This window comes from Danio aesculapii, chromosome 4, assembly GCF_903798145.1.
Source record: "Danio aesculapii chromosome 4, fDanAes4.1, whole genome shotgun sequence".
In the NCBI taxonomy this organism is placed as follows: domain Eukaryota; kingdom Metazoa; phylum Chordata; class Actinopteri; order Cypriniformes; family Danionidae; genus Danio; species Danio aesculapii.
Window position 1 is genome coordinate 52,172,001 of NC_079438.1, and position 12,163 is coordinate 52,184,163.

The following is a 12,163-nucleotide window of genomic DNA, read 5'->3' on the forward strand; positions in this document are numbered from 1 at the left end:
AAAACGATGCGGCTCATGCTCTGTCCTTTCTCACTTTTAGTGGTTTCAAGCTGACTGAAGGCAAAGGCCGGAGCGCTTCATAAATTAGACGCTTATGGCTGATAAAAGGCCCTGCGACGCGAACGCTTAAAGCCGTGCACAACTAATCCGATGGAAGGGGCCGCCAGGCAACTGTGTACTTCGAGCTCTGATTAATGCGGCATGATCTGTTTGGGCAGAGCTCCACATCCTCACGGGACAAAAGAGCGCAGGCCTGTATCTCTCAGCGAGTGTGTGTGTTCTGAAAAAGCACATCCTGAGGGAGAAAACGAGTGTGCTGTGACAAAGTGAAGTGGTGGAGCTTCCTGGTCTGCTGGCTGGATTTTCCCTGTCAGGTACTGGGATGAGGGGGATGGAGAGGTTGTAATTAATCAAAGTCAGATGTGGCTGAGTGCCTGGCCATGCAGTAGATCCCTGTCCTGGAAACTATCTCTTTTTTTTCCCCTCATTCTGTCACAATCTCTCTGTCTATCTAAACGTGTGCTTCATACTAGTGGTTTAGGTTCGAAACTTGAGTGTGACAAGCAATTTCAAGTTGTGAGAAGGATCTTGTTTATATCAGAGATACATTCTCAAATTAATCAGGGAATGTGTGATGAAGCAGGACAAAATCCTTCACTGAATGATCTGATTGATCAGAGTGTCATAAAATAAATCAAGACACACAGAACAACAATGTGATTGCATTTTGATTTCGTAAAAACTTGAAACAAGTTTTTTATTATTTTTATTTAAAATTTTATTTATTTTTTATTGATTTTTCATTTATTTATGCTTTTGAATTGCATTATGGGACCTTGGGCTCTGCTTTGGCAACTTTTGATGCTGAAAATGTAGTAAAGTTACTTTACTATTGACATTAGAAGTATTAAACCATATTTTGTGTATATTTTGTGTGTGTATGTGTTTGTGTATATATACAGTATATATATATATACACAAGTTGACTATATATATATATAGTTGAAGTCTTTTTCTTGAAGTTTTTTTTTAAATATTTCCCGAATTATGTTTTACAGAGCAAGGAAATTTTCACAGTACATCTGATAATATTTTTTCTTCTGGAGAAAGTTTCATTTGTTTTATTTCGGCTAGAATAAAAGCAGTTTTTAATTTTTTATGAACCATTTTAAGGTCAAAATTTTTAGCCCCTTTAAGGAATTTTTTTTTTGACTGTCTACAGAACAAAGCATCGTTATACAATGACTTGCCTAATTACCTTAACTTGCCTAATTAAACTTATTAACCTAGTTAAGCCTTGAAATGTCACTTTAAGCTGTATAGAAGTGTCTAGTAAAATGTTATGTACTGTCATCATGGCAAAGATAAAATAAATCAGTTATTAGAAATGAGTTATTAAAACTATTATGTTTAGAAATGTGTTGTTGAAAAAAAACTTGGATGTGGATGTCGCAGAGATCAAGGTCCAACACTTCCTGACAAAAGTTGTAAGAGCAACAAACAATAACTTGACTTCTAGTTGATCATTTGGAAAAGTGGCTGAAGGTAGATTTTTCTGATGAATCATCTGTTGAACTGCATCTCAATCATCACAAATACTGCAGAAGACCTATTGGAACCCACAAGGACCCAAGTCTCTCATAGAAATCAATCAAGTTTGGTGAAGGATAAATCATGGTTTGGGGTTACATTCAGTATGGTGGTATACAAGAGATCTGCAGAGTGGATGGCAACATCGGCAGCCTGAGCTTTCAAGACATTGGTGCTGCCCATTACACTACAAACCACAGCAGAGGGCAAACTCTTCACCGGGACAGCGCTTCTTCTCATACTTCAGCCTCCACATCAAAGTTCCTGAAAGCAAAGAAGGTCAAGGTGCTCCAGGATTGGTCAGCCCAGTCACCAGACATGAGCATTATTGAGCATGCCTGGGGAAAGATGGAGGCGGCATTGAAGATGAATCCAAAGAATCTTGATGAACTCTGGGAGTCCTGCAAGAACGCTTTCTTTGCCATTCCAGATGACTTCATTAATAAGTTATTTGAGTCATTGCAGAGATGTATGGATGCAGTCCTCCGAACTCATGAGAGTCATACACAATATTCATTCCTTTTCTACTGCACCATGACTTTATATTCTATACTGTACGTTATTTCTGTTGAGTGACAAGACTTTTGTCTAAGCAAAAACAGACCTTACTGTCCTAATTAAATCATTAAAAATCAAGGCATGATCATGTTTTATATTGGTAAAATAAGCGTAATCTAGCCTTACATATAATCAACGTCTGATACCAAATGATCAACTAGAAGTCAAGTTATTATTTGTTTTTCCTAAACATTAGGAAGAATCTTATCAGGTAGTGTATAATTCGGTTTGAAAGCTTAAACAACAAAAAAAAAAACACACATGAATCACAAAATATGGAATCTAAAATGAATAATTTTTACTGTACGATGGTAAACACTTGCTTTAAACTAAAGCAAGAACCCTCCCAAAAACCACAATAAAACTACTGTGTTTTTTAACCATCTCAAGTCAAAACAGAGGAAAATAAATCAGTGTGCAAACGCTATATCTAGGCCTAGAAGAATTTTCAAGCAAGCGAACTCAGTCTTCATCTTCAATAAAACCTTCAATAAATTAAAGATTACATCCACCACCATATGCACACTCAAACACACACACACACACAGCTGCCTACATCACAACCTGATATGCTCATTAAATAGAAAAATAAGCAAACACACAGCCACATCTCTGTGGAGCGAGCATCACTAACAAAGAAAAGCGGCCTAAATCAATTCATTATTTTTGAACTCGACAAGGAAATGGTTGGCCAATTAGAGCGAGGTCGATAAAGCAAACCTGGAATGACATTCAGGGAGAAAAACGGAAGCTTATCACCTTGTTTAATCACACCGGTTATTCACGACTCCATTGGGGGAGAAAAAGAGAAGCACCGTACGTCCTCTTATTCAGTACACAGGAATATAACAGAGTTTGGGATGCAGAGAGATGCATTTATTGGCCCTGAATGCTCTAATCGGACAATTTAGGTTTTTTTTTTTCCTGAGTAAACAACCCAAGTCAGAAACAGCTTTTAGTCATTACTGCTTCCACCAGCAAACAGCTCTAATTTCGCCCATCTGACTGCCTCTCTTGTAATTGCTCTTGCGTCCATCAGACTCAACAACATGATTACACGTATGATCTGGAGTATGTTACATGTGTTGTTGTGTGAGGTGGAGTGCAGCTCAGGAGCTGTTTATCAGCCGTAATTACATGCTTTCGAGTGAGAAACAAGTACAGAGCGAGAGAGAGGGAGATCATACAGCACCAAAAATGAAAATGTATGTGATTTGACTCTTGATTATCTTACACTGCAACTATCTAATCAAGCCTCTCTTGCTGTCAGATCTAATAACACAGTGCCGTGCATTTCCTTACTGCTTGACCAAGAGCTCCAATTATTCTGATTCTGAGAGATCTACTTACTTTAAAAAAAAAAATGCACGTCTATAAATAAATGCAGCATATTGTGGAGAAATGCGCTGATTATTAAAGCATGGAAAACAGGATTTGGCTGCTTTTTGGAAATCAAAGAGATTGATGTAGTAGTAGTACATGTGCTGGAACACTCGCAACTCTATCCAACAAGCTCACTTCTGAACACTCACATCAGATGAAAAACAGGCTGTTCAGAATATGGTAATAGGATTGACCTGATAAAATGAGAAGTGTATTGAGACAATGAGTAGTTGACTGAACAAAACTGTTGCCATTTACTAAATGTGGATGGTTGATTTTAAGTTGCATGATATGACTTATGGTAATTAAAAGCTTGCTTGTTAAGTTAAGAAACTGGCCTGACTAAAAAAAATGGTCAAGAATGACAAGTAGGCCTGGTCATTACAATTATGTCCGGTACAAATATTTGATTGGGAAAAGAAAATGACTTTTCAAAATGACCCTTAAAAGAGGGAATAATAGTTTTAATAAATAATTTCTAATAACTAATATATTTTCTTTGCCATAATAACAATGCATAACATTTTACAAGTTAGTTGGCAAGATATTACTATTAATAGGCAAGTTGTTGGACAACAGTGTATGCAATACAGGCCCGTAGCCAGAGGGGGGTCTAGGTGGTTTGAAAGACCCACCCCCCACTGACAAATTCCAGAATTAGGCCTTTATATGTGCTTGTTTGTCCTATTTTTGACTGCCATGCCAAAATAAATTGTGAAAACTACCAATAGAAGAAGGCTTTAAGACAAATTAAATTTTCAATTATTTAATAGGCAATGGTTTTTTTTCTTCACTTTCGCCATTTAGTGAAGTTTTTTTTCCCTCTCCGCTGTCGCCACTAGCTTGCATGGTTCGGGATCTGTAGAGCTGCGCATCGTTGGATTTGCTCTTCAGTATTTAGACTCTCAGTAGTGATTATTAAACCACACTGAACTGAGCTAAACTGAACTGAACTTAAACACTACAAACTGAACTACACTGTTCCTATTTACTATGACCTTTTATGTGAAGCTGCTTTGACACAATCTACATTGTATAAGCGCTATACAAATAAAGGTGAATTGAATTGAATTGAATTGAATAGGCCAAATTCAGAGTGGGAAAAGTAAGAGGAGAGGGTCAGTTTTTTTATTGTTTATAGGCTACACTTTTTAGTTTAAAACAAGTTTTACTTGTTTACCTAATTGTTTTACATTTTTTAAATGATGGATGATAATAAGTTTGTATTTAAAAATGCGATTTTTTTCATTTTTCTTTATTATTTTTTTATTTAAAATGCTAATATCACAATATTTATAAAACTGTAACAATTTACAGTTTAAATTCAATTTTGTAAATAAATATTACGTAATAAAATAGTATGTTAAGCATACTTTGTAGGAATTTTTTTTAGTACATCAAAAATTCTGGTTATGATCACCATCCGACAAGCTGGTCCAGCAAAGATTAGTGCTTAAAATGTCACTAAATGCAGTATTTAAACCCCTCATAATTTAACAGAAAATGAGGCGAATAACTGCATTAAAGAAAAAGAACTACCCCTATCAATAGGCTGGCTACAGGCCTGCAATAATGACTTTAAATTTATTTACAATTATTCTATCCTAGACAAACTAAAAGAAATAAGAGTTTCTTCAAATGAAAAAATATATATTATAGGAAATGCTGTTAAAATGTCCTTGCTTTATTAAACATCTCTTGGGAAATATTCATTTATTTTCCTTTGGCTTAGTCCCTTTATTTATCAGGGGTTACCACAGCAGAATGAACTTTCCAGAATATGTTTTACGCAGCATATGCCCTTTCAGCTGCAACCCAGTACTGGGAAACACTCAGACACTCTCACATTCACACACACATACACTATGGCCAATTTAGCTTATTCAATTTACCTGCACCGCATGTCTTTGAACTGTGGGGGAAACCCAGAGCACCAAGGGGAAACCCACACCAGCATGAGGAGAACATGCAAACTCCATACAGAAACACCAACTGGCCCAGCCGGGACTCGAACCAGTGACCTTTTTGCTGTGAGGCGACATATTTAAAAACAAAATAATTAATTTCTATTTTTTTTCCCTTCAACTGTACGTGTAATTTCATACTAATATATACTATGTGCACATGTCAAAGCTTACAAAGAATCAGAAAACGAACTTCAGGAAGGGACGAGTAGGCTCACATGATCCCAATCACATCAACGGGATGGCTGTTGAGCCTGTCTCATCCTTCAAGTTCCTGGGGACCCACATCTCAAAGGACCTGTCCTGGACCACCAACACCTCCAACCTGGTCAAGAAGGCTCACCAGCGCCTCTTTTTCTTAAGGCAACTTAAAAAGAACCAGCTGTACTCAGCTGTATTGGTGAACTTCTATCGCAGCGCAATAGAGACCATCCTGACCAACGGCTCCACAGTCTGGTGTGGAAGCTGCTCTGTTGCTGAGCATAAAGCCTGGTTTATATTTCTGTGTCAAGTGATCAGCGTGACCCACGGTGCATGCAATGTGCGTAGCCGAGCATTTATACTTCTGCATGCTGTTTGTGTCGCTCTGCAATCATACTTCTGAAACACAAGCTGGCAATAGGTGTTTATGTTCCTCTGTGTCGAGTTTCTTCATTTTTTCTGAACACTACCTTAATCTACAAGTGGCTCAAACTTGCTCATTTTGAGGCTGGAATCAACGGACGTGCAACAACTTTAATCTTAAGGTAAACACAAAGCAACAGTCTCCATCAGGAGCTCCTTTACGGGACTCTACACTTGTAAACACTCGCTGCATCAGGCTTGCACGGCTCTTACCTCCGCCTAAACTACCAAACCAATCAATCACAAAGCTTGCGCTAGGAGTTATTGCAACATGTAGCTACATTTTTAGAGAGGTGCGCGCCAGCGTCGGTGAGGGCTATGCGACCACACGTAGGCTGTGCCGTAGCATACACGTGCGCTTGACGCAAAAGCATAAATCAGCCTGGGCTCTTTTGCCCGCCATACACCCCCTCACTCTCCTCATAACTTACACTCCCCATAATCCCTGCACTATTTAATATTTGCACATTTAAAAATTGCACATTCATCGCACTACATTGCACTGATTCATTTTGAATTGAACATAGCCACTGTACATATACAGTTGTAATTGTGTTCATATCTATCTGCATACTTCTCATTATTTATAGCGATCTGTACATATATTCATCTATTGTTAATCTCTGTTCACAGTTAATACAACATGTATATAATGTTCATAATACATCCATCTGTAAATATCACCAAAGCTCTTCTATAATTGCACTTTATAACTACTGTATATATATCTATATCCTACACTTGCTGCTATTGCACTCCTGGTTAGACCTAAACTGCATTCCATTGCCTTGTACTTGTACATGTGTAATGACAATAAAGTTGAATCTAATCTAATCTAATCTAATCTAATCTAATCTAATCTAATCTAAAAAAACATGTTTACAGCATGTACAATGTAGGATGCTATACATTATACCAAACCACCATGCAAGTAACCAAAATTTATGCTCATAATAATAATTAAAAAATGTATCAAATAAACTGCTAAACAAATTGCTCTCAGAGAGAAAAATGTGAACAATGTGGCAATGGCAAAGCTGACATTACTCCTTTTATTAGCTTCAGTAGTGTCTGTGAAACACCTTAGTCCTTCAATATGGGGCTTAAATACAGTTCCAGGAAGACACAAAGTGAGATATCTCTTTCTCTCTCACTCCCTCTCTCTACAATGCAGTACCAGAGCAGGATGGGGGTCTAATAGACTCTACTGGGACCCAGCATTTAGCACTTCTGAAAGCACTGGCGGGATTCCTCTGCTCCTTCACTGGTTTTGTTTAATACACTATAATACAGTATTATCCATGGAGGAGAGCCGTTCCATCTCCACCAGCCTCCGGCCTCTTTGATCAGCGGCTATGTTGAACACGCTACCTTCTCTTTTGTGCACGTTCTCCAATGATTTGCCAATAGAGACGGCTTCCCAAGGTTCTCTACGTGGTGTTTCAAAAAAAAAAGAAGTCCCTAAGCCACGAAGAACTAAATGCATTACAATATGAGAGTATTACTGCATATCTAAGCTAACATTTGGATGCAAAATCAACAGTGCTTTTCGGATTTCCCCCTGAGAGAACGTGGCCATGCAATGTTAATGTTTTGAAAGCAAAGAGCAAAAACGCTCAATTTTATGCTTGCAATGAAACAATACACATGGCCTGGACTGACCTCCATCTAATAGAGTGCCTATGTAGAACAGTAACTGACCTTTAAATATTATATGGTAATAAATAGCCATGCTGAGGCCATGAACGCCAAACATAGGATACCTCTGAGTGCCATGCAGAGTTTTAGAATGCATTTACACTAGTGTGTGTTTGTTTGAAGACAGCATTTTAACTTATTGTACTGTTGTCTATACTGATATTTCAGGTAAGTTCTCCATCCACACTACATGACTGGAAATGCATGTCAGAAGCTAAGCATACCTATAAAATTATAAAATTATAGTGGAAAGTGTTCATAGCGCTTGACTTTTTCCACACTTTTTTATGTCACAGCCTTATTCCAAAATGGATTAAATTCATTTATTTCTTCAAAATTCTACACACAACACCCCATAATGACAATGTGAAAAAAGATTTTTTGAAATTGTTGCAAATTTATTAATAATAACCCCCCCCCCCCAAAAAAAAAAAAATAAATAAATCACATGTACATTAGTATACACAGCCTTTGCGATCAAGCTCTAAATTGAGCTCAGGTACATACTGTTTCCACTGATCAATCTTGAGATGTATCAGCAGCTTAATTGGAGTTCACCTGTGGTAAATTCAATTGATTGGACATGATTTGAAAAGGTATACACCTGTCTTCATAAGGTCCCAGGGTTGACAGTGCATGTCAAAGCACAAACCAAGCATGAGGAATTGTCTGTAGACCTGCGAGACAGGATTGTCTTGAGACACAAGGCTGGGGAAGGTTACAGAAAAAAAATCTGCTCCTCTGAAAGTTCCAAAGAGCACAGTGGCCTTTATCATCCGTAAGTGGAACATGTTTGAAACCACCAGGACTCCTCCTAGAGCTGGTCGGCCATCTAAGATGAGTGATCAGAGTAGAAGGGTCAGGGAGGTGATCAAAAACCCGATGGTCACTCTGTGGAGAGAGGAGAACCTTACAGAAGGACAACCATCTGTGCAGCAATCCACCAATCAGGTCTGTATGGTAGAGTGGCCAGACGGAAGCCACTCCCCGCCTGGAATTTGCCAAAAGGCAGGACTCTCAGACCATAAGAAACATGAATATAGGCAGATGTCCCATCATTTTCAAAAGTCTGCGAAATGGTGAGTACAGTATACACTGAAACACTTAGCCAGAGGGTTTTCAGTGTCACTAAAAGTCTCCAGAGTAATGTGGAAGCCAGACATAACTGTAGCAAAGGTTGTGCGTTTAAAAAAAAAAATGCACAGGCGGGTTTCTCTTTAAAGATCCCAATGCCAAGTAATTGATCCCAAAAGGAAGGCTTTTCACCTGCAGGTCCTGAAAACATCCAGCTAGTTGTGGCAAAATAATTTAGTGACTAATATTGGAACAAACTGGGCCATTTTAGAAGATCTAAGGTCAAGAACTGGGCCAAAGGTTGCATAATATGGGACTAAATGATGAGCAAACTCGTAAAACTCAAGGGTGTTTTCATGACTTATAAACATGCTCACACACACAAACAGAAGTGCGCCTTCTCATCTGGTTTGAGAGGTGAAAATCGTTTTCCATTTCTGCAAGTCAATGCCATATCCGAACGCACAAAGAGAGATTATTCCTAAAACAATTAGTCTTCGCCTTCCCTTGTGAAGTGGAGCAATTGATCTGGTGATAAACAAGAGACTTATGGGCTATTGACTCCGGCTGGGTTTAGTGGCTGCCTGGAATTACAGCTGAATGCAATCCATAGAACCAGAGCACTGGACAAACAAAGAGTCAAAGCCTTTCAGGGAGACCGGAGGCCTGTAATGACCCAGCATTGTACCAGTTTAAAGAGATCGTCCAGTTACATCAGTCGAGATTTATTACCGATGCAATCTTTACTCCATAAACTATCAATCATAAGGCATTTTATACGAGTAATGCTTACAACGCTGATATAAGGGTTTGATAACTTTGTCTTAGTGCTATAGAGATTATGCAGAGTAAGATGATTTTATGATTTTACTGAATTGCAAGAAGTTTCCTCAAGCGAAATAAATCATAAAATAAAACAAATTGAAAAATACATATTTTATTGCTTATCGGCTATACATTTAAATGTTTCATATTTAGGATATATAATGTTCATATTTAGGATATATATAATGTTCATAGCCCTGAAGTAGCCCTTACTAGTGCCAGGTTGGAACCTCTTTTGTTTTCAGAACTGCCTTAATCCTTCATGGCAGAGATTCAACAAGGTACTGAAAATATTCATCAGAGATTTTGGTCCATATTGACATGATAGCATCATGCAGTTGCTGCAGATTAGTCTGCTGCACATCCATGATGTGAATCTCTTGTTCCACCACATGCCAAATGTGCTATATTGGATTGAGATCTCGTGACTGTGGAGGCCATTTGAGTACAGTGAACTCATTGTCATGTTAAAGAAACCAGTCTGAGATAATTCGTGCTTTATGACATGACACATTCTCCTGCTGGAAGTAGCCATCAGAAGATGGGTACACTGTGGTACTAATGGGTCCAAAGTGTGCCAAAAAAATATCTCCCACACCATTACACCAAAACCACTAGCCTGAACTGTTGATTCAAGGCAGAATGGATCCATGCTTTCATGTTGTTGTTGTCAAATTCTGACCCTGCCATCCAAATTTCACAGCAGAAATCGAGACTCATCAGACCAGGCAACATTTTTCCAATCTTTTATTATCTAATTTTGGTGAGCCTGTGCGAATTGCAACCTCAGTTTCCTGTTCTTAGCTGATAGGAGTGGCACCCAGTGAGGTCTTCTGCTGCTGTAGCCCATCCGCCTCAAGGTTCAACGTGTTGTGCGTTCAGAAATGCTCTTCTACATATGGAGTGGTTATTTGAGTTACTGTTGCTTTTCTATCAGATCGAACGAGTCTGGCCATTCTCCTCTGAACTCTGGCATCAACAAGACATTTGCGCCCACAGAACTGCCGCTCATTGGATATTTTCACTTTTTTCAGACCATTCTCTGTAAACCCTAGAGATGGTTGTGCATGAAAATCCCAGTAGATCAGCAGTTTCTGAAATACTCAGTCCAGCCCAGTTGGCACCAACAACCACTTTCAAAGTCACTTAAATCACCTTTCTTCCCCATTCTGATGCTCGGTATGACCTGCAGCAGATCTCTTGACCATGTCTACATGCCTAAATGCATTGAGTTGCTGCCATGTGATGTTTAGAAATTTGTGTTAACGAGCAGTTGGACAGGTGTACCTAATAAAGCGTCCGGTGAGTGTAGTACATATAAGTGTCTTAAAGGCATTCCATATAAATACACTTTTACATATAATAAAAAAACTAAATAATATATAGAAATGATCATTAAATAAACGTGGTTTTAAATATGCAACATAAATAATGGAATGCAGTAAGGCATACAAAAAATGTATACCTTTTGTGAATGCACCATTTGTTTTTGGGTTTCAACAGGCATCTTTCTCTTAATGATGAAGTATTGTTCACAAACTAGAAAGATGAGAAGAGACACGCGAGTAAAGAACAATATCAAAATCATAACACTTATCACAAAGTCACCTCATCAACGTAAAGAGATGAGACTTCAGAGAAAATTACTTCAAATGATGGCTTTCGCTCGGCAGAAACACTACAACTCAATGGAATTAATCAGTCCAGTGCCTTCGGTAATTGTAAATCCTTCCGTGCAGAATTTCAATATAAATAATATATGCTATGTACACACATCATGATGTAATCAACACTAAAGGTGGAACACAAACAACTGCCAGCTCCAGAAAGAAGCAATTCAATACTCAAGATCTATAATTGATTTATATTAAAATAAGTTTGGCGTCCATCTCCTGGGTAATCTGCTATGTTTGATGCACAGGTTTCTTATGAGACACCTTCTTATATATTTATAAGATATATATATATATATATATATATATATATATATATATATATATATATATATCTTTCTTTCTCCTTTCTTTCCTAATTACTTCAAGTACATAGAGACTGAAAATAAAGCTATTAAATAAACTGTAAATAAACACCAGCGTTTCCCGCTGGGGAATAATAAGAAGCTCCTTAATTGACAGATTTGAAATCTAAGGCCAATTCTCCACTGTGCTGTGATTCCTGTATGCACGTTGCCTCTAAACTGTCCCATAAAATCCTATCACTGCACTTAATTGTTCGATATCAAGCCGAAGCGTCTAAGGTAATTCAAATGTCTTTTGTGCGATGAATATGTGCAATCGTCCTCTTTTCCTATTCTAATTTAATGCCATCTGGGCCACATGATTGGCCCGGTGTTGCCATTGCTGCCAACCGAGGTCAGCGTAACCATCAAGCGCTGTAATTGAGTAGTTAGTAGCAATTTTCTCCCTTTAATTTCCATCTGCAAAACC